The 18,741-nt window shown below is 42.6% G+C and overlaps 1 protein-coding gene across 1 annotated transcript in view; it reads right to left on the bottom strand.

Annotated features, from left to right (window-relative positions):
• Positions 1-7,446, bottom strand: part of MTUS2 (microtubule associated scaffold protein 2) — a 305,328-nt gene extending 297,882 nt beyond the window's left edge. The window contains exon 1 of the mRNA XM_081860085.1: positions 6,954-7,446. The gene's annotated coding sequence lies outside the window, so the exon portion shown is untranslated. The remainder of the gene's footprint in view (positions 1-6,953) is intronic.
• Between the last annotated feature and the right edge of the window lie 11,295 nt (positions 7,447-18,741).

Raw genomic sequence — 18,741 nt, 5'->3', positions numbered from 1 at the left:
AAGTAGACAAGATGCACATAATGACCATAGTAAATGCATTTATGTCATATACGTTTGAAGATGGCCTAGAAAGTATTGACAGTGCCTCTTGCATTTCATCATCTTTCTGGTCCAAAGGTTTACCAGCTTTCTTTTGTCTCTGTATCAACGTAACCCCCAGATGTTTTTGGACTATTACCCCTGGCCACTGGCCAAGCTCTTTGGGGATGATGGGACTTGTGGTCTATCAGCATCTGGGAGACCTAGAATTAGAGAGGGTGGACATATTTGGAATATATATTTGACAACTGAAGATAAAGGGGACTCTGGTCCATGGAAGGCTCTGCGTTTAGTAGCATGACAACAAAAGGGTGATGAAAGGCAGAGCTGGGGAAGCAAATAGTGAGGTTGAGTGGTACCCATTTGGCTAATACCTCTAAGTAGCTTCCAAGTGCTTTCCTGTTCTAGCCATGTAAAAATGTGACATATCCAAAGTATCTGACAGCTCCCCCAGACTTTCTTTTTATTGTGCCCATGATGATACTGAGAGCAGTTAGACGCGATCCTATTTTCAAAACTGTGCCTGCAAAAGGTTTGGGGCAGTCATATGTCGCCTCTGTACTATACATTTAAAGCATATCCGGCAGAGCTGCAATTCCTGGATTTCTTGGAAAGTGGGATTTGTTAGCCCTTTCTCCTAACAAGAAAGGGCTGAAGAATCACCTCTTTCCATCTGTACCTCCTCAGACACTGAGCTCTACTTGGGAGACCTTTCTCTTGGTGTCCCTGCCAGGAAATGTGTGGCAGATGTTATTGGACATGAGTTAATACTTTCCCATACTGCCCCCTGCCTCCAGTAATGGAATAACCCTCCTTGGAGAGGCCCGTATGGAGCCCATGTTGTTTTCTTTACAGCAACGGGTAAATTTCCCCAGGCTTTTACAATAATTTGTTTTAACTTCTACTTATTTAAACTGTTTAAATTCCTCTTTAAAAGAAATTCCCATTGGACACTAAAGCACCTGAGAATGGCCACATGGAAATCCATGAACCTATGAGAGGTTTTTAGGTCCACTTCTTCCTGTGACGTGACCATAAGAAAAACCTCTTATGGTAATCTGGTTCCAAGTTGTTTCGGGCTTTGTAAACTAGTAATCTTTAAAAAAAAAACTTTAAACTTGGCTTGGTAGCAAATTGGCAAAGCTTTTAACTCCGTTTTACTATTCTCCTCCCCTTGTATTCCAGAATGCATTATTTTTTTATTGTTACCATTTTATTGCTATTTTGTAAGCTGCCAGGAAAACTTTGTTCTAGGATGGTCTATGCACAAAATAATGAAAAAGAGCTGGAGACTAAAGGCCAGAGTAGCTAGGACAAAAATCTGGCATTTTATGGTTGAACGAACAAGCAGAATATGGTGGATCATGGGCAAAGCTTGGCAAAATAGGACTTTTGTGATCTAATCCTGGTTGGACACGATCTTAATGTTGGGCTAAGGAAATGCTAGGTGGTTGGCAGCAACCCTCACCACCTTATAACTCTGCCCCCAAATCAAGCCTTAGATCAGGCACGTGTTCTCCAGGAAAAGTGCTAAGATCTAGAGGTGTCCAAAAACCTTGCAAGGGCATTAACCTCTGGCAGGCAGATTCTGGAAAGCCTAATGTCATGGATGCCTGTTAATATGCAGTCATAATCGACACCACTGTTCTCTTTCTCTCCCCACCCCGTTTACATAACAAACATTGCCTTGGCTAGGTCAACACATCCTGTGCTTGTACTTCAGGGGATACGTGCTGTCCACCACTGTGCATGTGTTACTGTATGTGCAAGCAGGCAGAGTGGTCAGGCCTGGAGAAATGCTGGGGAGGAATCCAGCAGTGTTCTGATGCCCTGAGCCAGGAGGAAGGACTTCCTATATTCTTTTTCCTCCAGCACAGCATGCACGTAACATGCAGAACAGCAGGTAGCCCTTTTCAGCTTCTGGTACATACCATACGTCACACAGCATAAAAATGCAAAGCCGTTATCCAAACAAGCCCAAGTTCTATAAGGGATGTGGACCAGAGATAAGATATTCCTGGAGTACTGGATGGGAGTGGAGGAAAATGTAGGAATCCCACGGAATGGGTTGTGAAATGTCTTCGGAAGGAAGAGAGAAATAGCAGTCGATGTGTCTTATTTTATCCAAAAGTTTGTTTGTCGAGTAACTTCTCAGAAACTCACTTGGCACCTTTTCAAAATGAATTTTTGGGTGTTGCATTGTTGACGGTCAGAAAGAACAATGCATCCCGCTGAATCAAAGAAGTAGCATCATCAAAGGAAGTTTAGGCGCAAGGGATTAAATCTGGAAGTTTGTAACAGAAAATCAGAGGGAAATGAAAGACACTTCATCAAAGGTGATGAAGAATGTGAAAAGCTGAACTGCTAGAACTGTGGCACAAAGGGTGGGAAGGAAATATGCTGATGCAAAGCTGGATCCTCCCTACTGTCTGCTCTACATGGGAGAACTGCACAGGATCAAGGGAATTTGTACAGCTTTGGTCAGGAGGAGCTGCTTTTGCAATAGGGAAAGGGAACAGAAAAGAGGGGGCCAGGCTGCTTCTATCTCCCAGAGAAGAGTTCTAATGAGGGCACTTGCAAATGGGGGTTAATACTGCAAATGGTTCAAGTCAAATGTTGCGAACAGGGTACGGGAATCAGGGATTTTTTGTTTTAACCTTTCTGGATTTCTGTCCCCTCCCCAAAAAAGTGTTGACCTGGGTTAAGCGGGTATACGAGTTGGCATTTTGATGCCAATGACATCATCTGGATACTGCAAAATGCTTGCTTGTTGTGGAGCATAAGATTGGGTTTGTGGGTTCGAGACCCATGTTGGACAAAAAAATTCTGCATTGCAGGAGGTAGGACTAGATGACCCTTGTGGTACCTTCCAACTCTACAGTCTTAAGATTCCATGATTCTATATTGTTTAAGGAGTATTAATCCAAAACTACAACCGCCTGGAAGCATCCTAACTCAAGGTTCTCCAGCAAATTGCCATATATCCTCTTTTTCCAGGACACGTCCTCTTTTTTTATGGGTAGAGTTGTCATAGTGATACATAGTTAAAAGTAGAAGTTGGCAAATGTGTCCTCTTTTTTGCTTCTGAAAATATGGCAACCGTACTGATTAAAACAAAAACCCATATGCCAGTGCGGAATAGTTGTTAAGAGTATCAAACTAAAACCCAGGAGACCAGGGTACGAATCTCCACTCAGCCATGAAGCTCATTGTGTAACCTTGGACCCGTCACCGATTCTCAGCTTAACTTACCTCATGTCGATAAAAAGCAGAGAAGAACCATGTGTGCCATCTTAAGCTCATTGGAAGAGATGTAATAATAATAAAAAATAAAATTACAAATATGCACGCGCACAAACAATTCTGAGCCAATTGACAGCCTCAGTCTCTCTGCTTCTCTGATGTAATGCTGCGTAATGAGGATTGCACAGATTCCACCAGAAAGTGCAGAATCCTAAGCACTGTCACTTTTGTTAAGCACAAACTCCAGCTTTCAAGATCTTACAAGAAAGTGATTAGAGAATGTAATATCTCAGAAATTAGAGCAGGCCTTCCAGTGAATGAAGGGATGGGGTTTCAGTGCTGTTCTGCTCTTACCTTGTTCTTTTCCCAAGGTCATTATTTCATGCCTGCTGTAAGCATTACCTTTTGTTTCCTGATCTTCTCTGTTTCCATTCTCACAATCCCAGCAAGAGAGAAACCTGCAGTGCTATTTTTCTAGAAAAAAGAGGTGCTGGAACTCACCATGAATGCCTCCCTTGTTCTCTTATAAAGGCAATGCCAGAACTGTTCTGGGGAGTTCCAGCTGGAAAAAAAAGCTCTGGAAACCTGGAAGAAGAATGAACTAGAGTGGTACCTCGGGTTAAGAACTTAATTTGTTCTGGAGGTCCGTTCTTAACCTGAGGTACCACTTTAGCTAATGGGGCCTCCCGCTGCCGCCGCGCAATTTCTGTTCTCATCCTGAAGCAAAGTTCTTAACCCGAGGTACTATTTCTGGCAGAGTCTGTAACCCGAAGCGTCTGTAACCTGAAGCGTCTGTAACTCGAGGTATCACTGTATATGCAAATATAGGTAGGTGTTGCTCAAACTTCTGTATGGTTAATTTGGTATCCCTGCCATAGGCCAAAAACCCCTTTTGTAGGGTAAATAGGAGCCAACTCCTAGGGTCCCTTCAGCTCCCCACCCCCATAAAAATATTTGAGGGAGCCAGCCCCTGAGTTGATGGGCATTGACATTCAAATGGTGTGTTTGTGCTGCATCTTGTGATCGTTTATGCAGGGCAGGGCTTACCTGCCCCCCCCCCCCCGTATTTTATTCAAGTTGGCACCCCAGCTGCTTTTGAAATTGCACATTGGACTTGGCCTCTTACCATAACTAGTTCCTGGGTCTGTGAAGGTACAAAAAATGTGTCACTGTTGTTGTAGCTACCCTGTAAGGTAAAAAAAATAAGTAGTTCCTGCAAACAACGCTGCTTATTTATGGACGTGTTGCTGTTTTTCTTACTCCAAAGGCCTTGGGCATCTGTAGCTCCAGACACTTTCTGAACATATTTACACAAAATCTTCCATGTGAACTCTGAAGTGAATCAGTTTGCTGGGATTGTGATGCTGCATTCTTTTTCTCTTTTATTTTCAAGCTCTGCTTTTCACTTCTGGTTCCCAAAGCATCCATATACTGCTTTCTCTGCTCTTATGCAAACACTGTAAACCTTTTTTTCAAAAACTCTGTCACCCTTGCTGTACAGGGAATTTGGGGTGTACGGGAAGGGGTATGAAAACAAGAACAGGATCCAAATGTGGCTTGAAGAATCACACTTTTTTCTTCTTCTTTTAAGCCGAGGGAATGCTCCGCCCCTCCATTCCACATTTTTTCTCTTTTTCAGTGAGACCAGAGCTAAATAAGCCACTATCAGTTTCCTACAGATCCTCTAAGAGCCATTCTCATTCATTATGAAGCCTGAGTTACGGAAGCAATCTTCCTAAGGGCCACTTCCCCAACTAGAGCGCCTGCTGTGATGTGATTCATGTCCTTTGTGTTCCATGCAGAATCTGGGGATGTTTACGAAAAAACGGCTCATCTAAATGCGGCTCGCAATTCCTTTTTTCTTTTTTCCAGAAGAATCTCAATTCGGGAAGGAACGAGAGTTACATCACATCGTACATTAGCTCATTTCCACCCCCAAGAACACATCTGGCCCTGCTTTCACCACCCCAGCAGAGTTATTAAAAGCATATAGGAGAAAGGCCAGTCAGAAATCCCAGAGAACATATTTTACAATCTAGCTGCTAATGGCTTGGTGGCCCACAATTCCAATTTTCTCCAGTGGAATCTATGCAAATGTGAAGGCAAAGGCCTGAGGTGGAGCTATAAAATGTTTATGAAGCAGCGGTGGAATAATGTCTCTGAATAATTTACACATTTTGCGGGGCAAATGTGATTAGTGATCCTGCTAAATAATTCTGCCTGATGAGGCATCCTGCATAATTCGGAAGCACGTGTCGTCCTCCTTTATTTGTTTGCCAGATGTAGCTGTGGCCTTTCCGCTGAAATCCTCAAGACTCACAAAGGAAGAACATTCAAAAGGCGTCGTGAAAATACTTAGAAATCCAATCGTAAGATTAAAAGCAGCACAAAACCAAACAACAGTTTGGTAAAATGTACCAGTAAAATAACCATTGGATTATGCCAAGGTTGCAGGTTTGATCCCTGTATGAGATATCTGCATATTCCTGCATTGCAGGGGGTTGGACTAGATGATCCTCAGGGTCCCTTCTAACTCTATGATTCTACCATTAAAGTGAGAGTTGATCACATCGAAGTGCATTTTAAAACAGATGATCTTTGCCAGCAAAGAGAAGCAAAAGATGGAGATCAGCAGGCTTCTTTTTTTAACAAGGTGGGTGGGTGACACCATCAAGGATGGGGGAGAAATTTGTTCAGCTAATCCGCACTTCCCAAACCAATACAAACCAAAACAGCTGTCATTCAAAATTCACAGTTCTCTGAGTTTTTGCAATGCAATTCTCCAACCAAAAAATGTGTAACTGAATTATTTATTTCCATTTATGAATCGCTTCCTATAAAACATCTTGAAACAGTTTAGCAATAAAAACATCAACGATGAGAACATATATAATAACAATTTCAAATACAACACAGACTGGGATAAAAATTTCCACATAAAACACTTGTTGGGGGGGGGAGTCTCCAAAAGGTGCTGGAAAGGCAACAGAGGTGTTTCCTTTCTGATGCCTAATGGGAGATAGTTCCAAAGGGTACATAGAAATGAATTATTTTGTGAGAGGGGGGTTGTTCTTGGTTTGTTTTTGTTTTATTATGTATTTTGTGTTCTCATTTTGTTTTTGTTTTTTGAATTTGCATTTTATTTATTTGTTAACATTCTTATATTACATCGGTAAACGTTGTCATATTACATTACAGGAGTTACTATAATATAATTCCCAACATGTATACAAAAATTATATACAAATTTTGTATTTTTAATGTTATGAACCGCTGTGTGATCTTTGGGTGAAGGGCAGTATACAAATAATAATTATTATGTTGAGGAAAACAATGCACAAAGTACATTATATGGCAGAAACTTCCTTTAAAAACACATATATTACACAAAATAGCGTCATGCAAGTATTAGGATTAATGTCACAGTAATGTGGTGCTGTAAGGAGGCAGCCTGAAATTAAGAAATGGAGAGAAACCCAAAATTGACAGATTCTCCACCACTGACAATTCCTTACCCCCACACAGCTTGATCTTATTTCTCTAAAGCTGTGGTCCCACACACACACTTAATATGGAATAAGACTACTGGGTCCCTCACTGAGGTAAATATTTGTAAGGTTAAGCTCAGAACTAATTTTTTTAGGGGGGGAAAAAGAATTACTGGAACTCACCCATGACCGCCTCTCTTGTTCTTTTGGAATGGCAATGGCGCCCACCTGAGAGGTGCAGGAACTGAGTTCTGGCTGGGGAAAAAAGCCCTGGATGGCAGGTGGAATGGCCAATCACCTCCTCATCTGACAGAGAGGTGACCAATAAAGGGAGGGAGGTGGTCTCTGAGTCTCTGAGGTAACTTGGGCCCAGGCCATATAGACCATAAAAAGGAATTACCAGCACTTTGAAATGGGTCTGGAAGCAACTGAACCACCAGTTGCCAATAAGCCGTAGCATTCACTCATCACATAAAAAAGTTTAAGCTGCCCCCCCCCAAGTGATTTTAAAATTAACGAATAAGCCTATTTCCGATTTGCTGGCAACAAGGCCCACAGGCTTTCCTACTGTTATTTCAGGAGCACCTGAATAACAGGGAGCACAACAGGGTAGCTATTTTGCATTCTAGGGTAATGAGCAAAAATTGGTTTTTCAGACCTCCCCCCCCCCCGCCCCCCGCCAGTCAAAATACATAGTACCTCAGTGACTCTGGCACCTGAAGTAGAAAATCCAACAGGCCCCTTGTTGGTTTGCATTTCTTAGTGCAGAAAGTATTGATCTGATGTGTAGAGATTTTTCCTATTCTGGTTAATACAAGAGGATCCAAGAAGCTACTAGAAGCTTCTCTGTGTAAGAGAAGCAGACAGAAGGGTCATGGTTGTTTGGGTTATACCTTCAGAGAAGCTGAGTACAGCTGGCTTGAAATGGTTCTCTTATCTCTTCCAATTAAGATCATGTTGGCTATAAATATAGGCCAGAAGGAGCCTAGGTTTTAATTTCTCTTTCTATCCCTCTTCCTTCTGGTGTGGTGTTCATAGTATGCTTAGCGTTAAGGTTTAGTATTGTTATAAGTTTATGAGTTCTTATAAGTGCTGCAACTTGATTTTTATGGACTGTGCCAATCCTGAATGTACTGGATTTGTGACCATTATGCTTATTTGCCTTCAGTAGCAAGTAAAGCTCTGCTGAATGAAGTACAATTGCCTCTGGTCTATTTTTCCCGAACTCTGCATTGCATTTTAAGTTTTTCCTCCACACGTATGACACACCTTTCCCCTCTTCTTGGCTATAAAAAAATACAATAAATCAAATAACATGTTTTCCTTTTGTGACACCCCAAAATCAGATACCTGAGGCTGCTGCCTCATTTTGCCTAATGGTCAGGATGGCCTATTTCACAGAGCATATTCCTAGTCCAGCACTCTAACCATCACACTGCCCTGAATCTCCTGAATAAAAATTAGCAAACACACATTTGTGTTGTGGGCCTACACCCCTTACCTAGTGATGTCCCTGCAAAGCTTTGCTGCTGTTCTCCTTTAGGTGGACATAGCAGGAAGAAGAGGCATTGTTGTTGTTGATGTTGTTGTTGTTGTTAATATGTACCCCCCCCCACACACACACCTGATTGAATTGCCCCACCACTCTGGGCAGCTTCCAGCATATAGAAAAACATAGTAAACATTACACCTTAAAAAGCTTCCCCATACAGGGCTGCGTTCAGATGTCTCCTAAATGTTACTGGTATATAATTACTTATCTCCTTAACATCTGATGGGAGGGCATTCCATAGGGTGGGTGCCACAACCGAGAAGGCCCTCTGCCTGGTTCCCTGTCGCTTCACTTCTCGCAGTGTGAGCACTGCCAGAAGGAAGGAAGAACCCCATGTATCCAGCCTTGAGCCCCATCAGGGGAAAAGATGGGGGGGAAAGAAAGAAAGAAAGAAAGAAAGAAAGGAAGGAAGGAAGGAAGGAAGGAAGGAAAAGAGAAAGGAAAGGAAAGGAAAGGAAAGGAAAGGAAAGGAAAGGAAGAAAGAGCCCCTGTCCCTAAGCAGGCAAGCTGACAGATTATTCTGTCTGATAATAAAAGGGGCCATGAATCTCTTTTGCTATCACCCTGTCAAGCTCTAGTGTGCAAATGATAGCTGACAACTGCACTGAGAGAAGCTTGGATGAAAGCGCCTGTATCGGGGTGGAAACTTCAAAGGAAGAGCAGGCAAAGGATACGGAGGGCTTTCTCCATTTCATCCCTGCCCAGGCTTGCCTGATGATTGCTAGAGAAAGCTACATCCAGCCATGAAAGGAGAGGATGGCGTGGGGCATTACGATAAGGAAATCAAATGTTTCCAACACTTAAAAAAAACCCCCGAAAGATGTTCAACTGGCGCAGCTTTTAATGATAAACCAGTCCATCCTAAATGACAGTTCCAGATGCCGTGTGTTGCAACACGGCTCCCAGCCCGCGCCTGAAGGGCAAGGGGAAAAGGAGTGCGTCTAATAGAAATTTAATTCACCCACTTAGGCACGCTTCAAATGTTAGCGGTTCCACCAGTTATACTCGGATCACTGCAGGAAAACAGATGACATTCAAATCAAAACATGAACGTCTTCTTCCTCATGGTGAAGGGCAGAGCCTGAAGACATTAAGAAGAATCAAAGGCGTAAAACAAAAAACCCAAACTAGAACGTTTACTGAATAGGACGTCCCTATGAACGCAGTGTGACTTGCTTCTGAGTTAAACATACCTTGGTACAAGTTAATAAGTTTCGGTGATGCAATGGCTTTAATAGACACATGATGAAGAGCTGTTTGTTGCTCTATCTGTTTTGGAGCGCTTCCGAGACAAACGTGGCAATTAGAATCCATTTCTTAATAGAGCACAACATATTCTTGGCTTTACCAACACCTGGGGAGACTGGTTTTGTAAATTATGGATTTTAAAAGCTTAATGTGTAGCTACACATTTAAAGCTTAACCAGTATATAGACAAAGAAGGCTCAAGGAAAACAGCAGGCGGGCTTAGTTCAAAGTGTACACTAGCATTTAAGAACTGCACAGCATCTGTGGCTAGTGATTACTTTTCGAGATTTGAATGTGTATGGCAAGCATTTGTGACTACACAGTGAACTATTATTCTATATGTGGAGGAGCCATGTAAGAACATAAGAAGAGCCCTATTTTTCCCCCTCCATAAATATATTGTGTACTTTTGCTAATATTGTGGCTCCCCAACCTCTAGCCTGCTGACACCTCTCTTTCGCTTGCAGAGGTGGTGCCATTTTGGATCCAGACTACGCTCAGAGAATGTTTACTGTTTATATTGATATGTTACTGTATAGTACAGTACAGTAAACCCACAACTTATGTGAGGGTTCAGTTCCTAGGAACTGTGTGCAAATGCAAAAATTAGTAAAGCCAGGAACTCCAACAACTCCTAAAAATGCCAGTGTAAAAACAACAACTAGCACTTACTCTCAGACCTTCCAGATTACCTCACCTCACCCTCAGATCACGTCCTCGCCTCACTTTCAGACCACCTGCGTTTGCCCTCTGCTCTTGCTAGGCCTTATTTCACTCTCCAAATAATCCATGTATCACTATTGAAGTGATTATTATAATTTTTTTTCCACACATAAAAATGCATGTAAGAGCATGTAAGAGCCATTTTCTACCCACATTGATTCAGTTGCTGTGCTTTCTTTTCACTGTTTGGAGTGGGACTGAAGCTGCTGACACAAGCTGGCAATAACCTGCCAGCAGTCTCCAAACAATATGTCACCGCGATCCCCCCTCCTCCAACGACTGTACAGGAGTAGCTCCCTAACAAGACACCAGCTGTTAAGAGAACTTGTGACAAGTAAATTGAAACTATAATGGAGTCAATATTGTAGTTGCATGCATTACCTAATTGGTGCTTGATGTGCTCCTGGGGGATTTGAAAGCATCCATTAGTCTTCACCTTGCTGAAACAAGGGGTTTCTCCCTCCACCTGCAACCCATCCCCCATGCTGGGAGCCGAATGCGGTTTCACATTGTAGTGACATGCTCACTATTGAAAAGGGAATGTGTAATGGGGTTGTGAGCAAGTTAAGTCACCTCATCTGGCATCAGTCAGCTCTTTTGTCTTCCAAGAACACATTTTGCACTCCTAAGCACAAATATGATTGTAAGCAAGACATCCACAAAGCCAGCCTGCCTGCAGTTTTAGACAGTGAGCCAATCAGTTGTCACCATTTTATTTTCCTTTTGTGTGCATTTCACCAATTCTTCACATGCTTCGTAAATGCTACTAAAAGACCCACCAAATATTATGGAAATGTGTATGAAAATATGTTGGCTGTGGGTCACGTCTGTAAGCTCCCATTTGTTTTTGATCCTTTGCTTTGAGGTTTGTTAGGTATGCGTCTTTGCCCATTCCCTTAAAGCAGGGGTGCCCAAACTTTTTTCAAAGAGGGCCAGATTTGATGAAGTGACATGCGTGAGGGCCGACCAAAGTTACTGAGCTTTTTTTAGGATTGAAGTTGTTGAGCTTTTTTTAGGATTGAAGTTGTTGAGCTTTTTTTAGGATTGAAATTGCTAAACTTTTTGGGGAGGGATTTTACCCCAGGACATATACTGCCACGGGGGCCAGATTAAATCAGCCGGCAGGCCATATTACAGTAGCCCCCCCCCAAACGGACTTTGGACAAAAGATTTTGGTTATAACATACAATTTGATGATTGGATAAGATTGTGGAAAGAAGGAATGAAGTTTACTGCATGTACTACAATAAAAGAAAATGTCATGAAAATGATATATAGATGGTATGTAACACCAGTAAAACTTGGGAAGATGTATAAAGTGAGTAATCAATGTTGGAAATGCCAAGAGAAAGAAGGAACATTTTATCATATGTGGTGGGATTGTAAAAAAATGAAATGTTTCTGGGAAATGATTTATAATGAATTGAAAAAAACGTTGAAATATACTTTTGTTAAGAAGCCAGAATCTTTTTTGTTAGGAATATTAAGGAATGATATTAAGAAGAAAGATGAGAAGTTGTTTTTATATGCAGTAACAGCAGCTAGAACTTTGGTGGCCCAAAAATGGAAACAGGAAGAAATTCCGACGAAAGAAGAATGGAGAATGAAGTTGATGGAATACGCAGAAATGGACAAATTAACGGGGAGAATTTGGAACCGACGAGACCAGAGATTCACTGAGGACTGGAATAAATTTACAGAGTATATTAAAAGTATATGTGAAGAGCAATTAACGTTTGTAGGCTTTCAAGAAGTTCTGTGATAATAATTGATAGAAATATTGTTTTACAAGATTTGATAAGACTAAGATTGTTAAAATGCAATATAGATTGAAGAAATGTGAATAATAGTAATAATATGAAAAATTCTCCGACAGGCTGAGGGAAGTCTAAAAAAGTATAAAGATTGGAATTGGATGTTAATTTAAATGGAATGTTTTTTTCTGTTGTTTTTGAAAATTGGATAAATTAAAAATTAAAAAAGCAAAACAAAACGGACTTTGGACAGGCCTGCCTTAAAGTGTGGTGATAACAGTGGTTGCTAGGCAAGCGAATAGGTTTGAGAAGACGAGAATTGGTATTGTTATGAGTTTGTGTGTGCCAGATCTTTTAACCCCTGGACCAAACAAATGTCAAAATATAAGTCATGTTAATATATAAGGCAGGCTGCCTTCCTGATGAAGTAATCACCTGGAGGTGTGGGCCATTAAAAGAGGATGAAGCGAAGGGTGGTGACCCATTAAGTAAGCCATAAGGAAAACTAAGACTATGTGCCAGCCAGTAAGTGGCCCCACTCTGAGCTATGGGTAGTTAGCAGGAGAAAATGTAAGTTTCCAGGAAGGAGTTTCAGGATTGCAGTTAGGGATGATGTAAACTGGAGGGAAATTAGTTGCAGTTTGCAAGTGGCAACAGGGTGGAGAATAGGGTAGTCAGGGCATAACGTGGGCTGTCACTTTGAATCCAAGGTTTCAGAAATAAGAGAACGGAACCCTCTTGGAGCATAATGCTGTAAGACTCAGGTTGTATATATGTGTAAATAAACCATATATCCTAAAGACACCACAGTCTCTGTTGTGCCTCATTTTCCAAAGGAAACGCAGACTCAGACTAAAGCGTGCTTGAAACTTCCTGGAATCTTGCACCGCCGTGGAGATTGGGGGTGGTTTGTAACAATATACTGGTGGCTTATGCAACACAGGCATGATTGACTTCTTAAAGCAATCATAAACGCTTATGTTGAGGACTCCATATTGCCCCATTACCTTTCCTCTCAGTCTATTGCCTCCCAGTGGTTCAGGCAGACACACAGACATGTGGGCCATTATATATATTTATGATTGTAATTAACAATACTATAAGGCAGGATCTCCAACCTTTTGGGGCTGTGAGCCCATTTGCAAAGTGGAAAAACTACTAAACACCACACATAGCCTGTGACATATTCAATAGAAGAGAATCCTTTTTTCAAGCCTGTTTTTTGGGGGGTGGGGGCAGAGGGAGACCTTGGGTGCCAGGGGCGGTCTCTGCAGGCACATGTAACAGCTGTTTCGCACATGCACTTCATCAGTGTGTTCTCATCAGCACCCTGATACACTTTGCAGTAACTCTCATTATCAGAAAGGTGTGATGAATATTGTTAAAACTGCAGAAACAGGAAAAAAGTACATCTATGGACAACTGTAGGTGTGCACACAAGGCCAAGAATGGTGTCATGGAGGAATGTGGGTGGCCAAAATGAACTTGTGAATCTGTGCTCTATTTCTCCTCCTCCTCCAGCCAATGTAAGTGGTTTCTCTTCCTTGTCACATTTGATTTCCACTTCCTTTTTCCTTGTTTTTTTCCTTTCATTGTACAAATTCAGCCTACTCAGTGGTTTGCGGTTCTGCCTTCACACACACACACACACACACACACACACACACACACTTAGCACATTTCCAAGGAGATTCAGCTTGGAGAGGTTGTTTTGGGGCTCCTTGCAATCCTGTTTTTGTTTTTACCACCCTGAACATTTTGTCTCTTCTGCAAACTTGGCTAAGTCACTGCTTGCTCCCTGACTCCTGATCATTTGTGAACTAGCTTAAAGACACCAGTCCCAGTATACATCCTTGGGGACTTTCCTCCCACATCCCTCCATTGTGAGAACTGTCCAACTTCTTCTCTGCTTTCACACACCCCTAAGATGATGATGGTGATGATGATAATAATAAATTTATTTATTTATTTATTTATTTATACCCTACCCATCTGGCTGTGTTTCCCCAGCTACTCTGGGCGGCTTCCAACAAAATATTAGAATACAATAGTCCTTCAGATATTAAAAGCTTCCCTAAACAGGGCTGCCTTCAGATGTCTCCTAAAAGTCTGGTAGTTGTTTTTCTCTTTAGCATCTGGTGGGAGGGCGTTCCACAGGGCGGGTGCCACTACCAAGAAGGCCCTCTGCCTGGTTCTCTGTTACTTCGCTTCTCGCAGTGAGGGAACCACCAGAAGGCCCTCGGTGCTGGACCTCAGTGTCCGGGCAGAACGATGGGGGTGGAGACGCTCCTTCAGGTATACAGGCCCGAGGCCGCTGTTGGGCTTTAAAGGTCAGCACCAACACTTTGAAATGTGCTTGGAATCATTGTGTGAATGATTCAACACCAAAATGTGGTCAGTCAGTCCTGATACATTTGGGAGCCCTCCTGCTTGTTCTGCTGTGTGGGGCCCTGAACATCTGCTCCAAAGTCCAGATCAGATGGCACCATCACACTTTCCCTCGAGTAGCAGCTTATGCAGACAACCAGTAATTCTAGCCTAGTGCAGAAATACAAAGAGGGAAAGCATTTATTTGCTTACCTCGGCAAGAGAGACAAAGGTTGAGGGGGGATGGAGGGAGCTTGCCCTTGTATGATCATATGAGTAAGAGTCATGTGATACCAGTCCTCTCTAGTCTCTGCCCCCCCCCCACATGACCTATTAGATAAAATTATCAAAAACACGAGTGAAAAATAAATGCCTTGTTCTTTAGGAGAGTTCCACTGCATCACAAGGAGATGACAGGTCAGAAAATACAGTGGATGAGGTGGTGGCTGGAAATGGGGAAATGAAAGACAGAACTGCTTGTAAAAAAGAAAGTACTGCAAATTAAAGAGAAGCAGGCTCCAAGGAGTTACTTCAGAAGGGGAAACAGCACTGCTATCTCATTCTGTGTTCTGCCCAATTCATCAGGAGGTTTGTCTCCCTCAAAGTGAATTTTCTATCTCACCTGTATCTCCTCCAATGAGTTTAGTGCAGCATACTTGGGGTGACCCCATTAAATCTTCAAAGCAACCCAGCAAGATAGACAGGGCCAGCCCTATCACTAGGTAGCGGGGGACCACAACCTCAGGTGGCTTACTTTGAATGTCATGTAATAGCAGCAATGTTTGTTTGATTGATTTCTAAGATCCCAAGCCAGGTTACACAGTTACCAAGACAACTGCAAAAGTAATCCATAATAAAGCATAAAGCAATAACAATAAAAGAATAAAACACCTTACTGCTAACATTTGCAAGGAGGACGCGTATAAATGCATACTTCTCTTCCAAAGACCAGGGCAAAGTGTGTCTTATGTTTTAAAGTGCTTGTGCCAGCTGTACCTCGTGGGAGGGGCTTTCCATAATACAGTACAGTGGTACCTCGGGTTACATACGCTTCAGGTTACATACGCTTCAGGTTACAGACTCCGCTAACCCAGAAATAGTACCTCGGGTTAAGAACTTTCCTTCAGGATGAGAACAGAAATCGTGCTCCAGCGGCACGGCAGCAGTAGGAGGCCCCGTTAGCTAAAGTGGTGCTTCACATTAAGAAAAGTTTCAGGTTAAGAATGGATCTCCAGAACGAATTAAGTTCTTAACCCGAGGTACCACTGTAATACCATGGGTGCCATTTTGAGGACCAAAGGCATAAGATTTAGGTGCTGTCATCCTGAAAGGAAACAGAACTCATGGTATCTGCCCCTGAAACCTCTTACCAACCACAAAGGAAGTGAGAAGCAATATGACGTGGGTGGCACTGTGGGTTAAACCACAGAGCTTAGGACTTGCTGATCAGAAGGTCAGTGGTTCGAATCCCCATGATGGGGTGAGCTCTCGTTGCTCAGTCCCTGCTCCTGCCAACCTAGCAGTTCGAAAGCACATCAAAGTGCAAGTAGATAAATAGGTACTGCTCTGGCGGGAAGGTAAACGGTGTTTCCGTGACCTGCTCTGGTTCGCCAGAGGCGGCTTAGTCATGCTGGCCACATGACCCGGGAGCTGTACGCCGGCTCCCTCGGCCAATAAAGCGAGATGAGCGCCGCAACCCCAGAGTTGGTCATGACTGGACTTAATGGTCAGGGGTCCCTTTACCTTTACCTTTACTATGCAAGATGTAAAGCATGCAAGCCAACAATCACTGAATCGGATTCTGCTTACCAGCAGTGGTTTTTATAACAGAGCAAAACAAAAACAGGAGACAAGCATGAACACCACTTAGGTCACAAGAAGCAGCTCAGGTTTACTGCAGTGTTGGTATTGGCATGCACAAAAATGCAAGATGACAAGGCTTCATGGACACAATCCAGGTGGCTGCCTCTGGTACATTTCAAGACCTGTATGCTGTACTCCTGCAAATGGACTTCTGTTGATTGGCTTTGAGTAGCAGCCTTTACCTCTGAGTTTCATTAGCCGTTTGCTAGGCAGTATATCTGTGCTGTGGCGTGGCAAGAGGTAGCCTGTATTTTGCAAAGGCAACCACACTCACAAACAAAGGAACTGCTGGGCACACAATAGTACAATAATACAGTTCTCAGGACTGTGGCCCATGCTTACAAGATATTTTCATACTTTTTATGCAGCCTGAAGAACACTTTAAAGTAAACATATGTATTGCAATGGGGAAAAGAGTGTGAAGAACCGACTTCAAATGGCTGAATAGCAGCAGAATAATTAGCAAGCAGCTATGGAAAAATGACCACCTGTAAATCTCAAAACAGATGAAACAGCAGGAGCAAGCAAAGTGGCACTCAGCAGGAAAGCTTTCTTCCTCTGCTCTATAAACACATTTTCTAGCACTCTTTTCAGTGGTGCAGGTAGAGCTGGGGCAAATTCCAGGACCCACCAAATGATCTGCTGGAGAGCTGCAGATGATGAGCTAAGTGACAAGAAAGGCCTGCAACAGTACCAGGGTCACCATGGGCTGATGCTGGTTGCCACTTTTTCTCTCTTAAAAATATTTTAGTCATCAGCCAGCCCCACACATACAAATTCACCAAAATGGTCATTTCATTATTTCTACTTTAAAAATATATTATCCTTTCTAGAACAAAATGATGCTCATTCCCCAAGTTAAATATGCTTTTACCATCAAGGCAGCAGAAGCAAACCCAGTTGTATTCCTGTAGCCATGATGATGCTGTGATTTAAATCAGTTTAACACATGGAACTACATATGTGCAGATATTTATTTTTTTAAAAAAACAGAGCTGTTGGGGGGGTTGCTCCAACGGACCTGTAAAATATAAGAAAAGAAGATTCACAGAGATGCATCTAGCATCTTCATTGTATAGTTTCTCCCATATGCTGAATATGTACCTCTTATTATGCCATAATGAATTTGAGTTTTTAAGGCGCCACAAGTCTCTGTTGTTTTTACTAACCCAGCTATGCCTCTAGTAACTTATTCTGAGGATTTTCTTTCTAAAACAAATGAGGATTTTTGGATCATATCAAGTTGCTATTTCCAAGAAATAAACAGATTGGAAATTCTATGGGATAAACCGCCTTTGAGACACCACAAAGTTGTCTTTGTTTCAGCTTGCATGAGCATGTGAAATGTATTTGTATTAATCTCATGCTTGTCATTCTAGAAATGGCTAGAGGCCTAAGGCAGACAAGGAGTGCCTTTACCAAGCTTTGCTTGGTAAGACAGCTACAGCCTTTTCTGGATTGATAGCTTGACCACAGTTGTGCATAAAGTCATAGCTTTAAGGCTGGATTACTTGAATGTGCTCTGGACACTTCTGCTGGCAGGCTGCTGGCGGGGGGGGGGGGGCAAACTTCTGCCAGCACATAACATAGTAATAATTTTATTATTTATATGCTGCCCATCTGACTGGGTTGCCACAGCCCCTCTGGACGGCTCCTAACAGAATATTAAAAACGCAGTAAAACACCAACCATTAAAAACTTCCCTGAATAGGGCTACCTTCAGATGTCTTCTAAAAGGCAAATAGTTGTTTTTCTGTTTGACATATGATGGGAGGGCATTCCAAAATAATAATATTGTCTGAGAGATCTATACTGGCTGTCAATCTGCTAGAGGGCAGAGTTCAAGTTTTTGGTACCAACATAGAAGGTGAGCGATCCAGCTTAACACCAGGTTACAAGGAGGAGGAGTTATTGGTTTGTGTGTGTTCTTTTTAGTTTGCATTTTGTGTTTTTATCTTGTGAACTGCCCTGTGATCTACAAATGAAGTAGACAAATTTAATAATAATAATAATAATAATAATAATAATAATAACAATACAGAGACCACTATTTTTTTAAAAAAACCCAACCCCCTACTTTAGCTATTTTTATTGCATGATTGCGAACTGCCTTGCGACAGTTCATGTTGTCTGAAGTTACTTCGGGGCAACTATCTATTCCCTCTCCTTCTGAATTGCGCAATAGGCAGGAATTAGCGACTGTGGAAACGAGGTGGGAGAGATGGCCTATTGCATAACGCCAGGAGCGCCATGCGCTAAGATCTCCCGGGGCGTCCTCGCGCAGCCTTTGGACTCTCGCCGCCCCAAGCCAGCCAAGCCCAGGCTTTACCAAAGCCGCGCGGCCGCCTCCACAGACCGGGCATGCGCGGAATAAGAGCCGGGCGCGAGGCGGGCTCCTGCGGATTCGAGTGACGCGTCGACGGGCCAATCGTCGCTGTCCTTGCGTGAGGGCTTCTCTCTCAAG

This window comes from Podarcis erhardii, assembly GCF_964252035.2.
Source record: "Podarcis erhardii genome assembly, chromosome: 4".
NCBI classification, from domain to species: Eukaryota; Metazoa; Chordata; class Lepidosauria; order Squamata; family Lacertidae; genus Podarcis; species Podarcis erhardii.
Note: the sequence above shows the minus strand (reverse complement) of the source record. Positions and strands in the feature narration are given on the sequence as shown.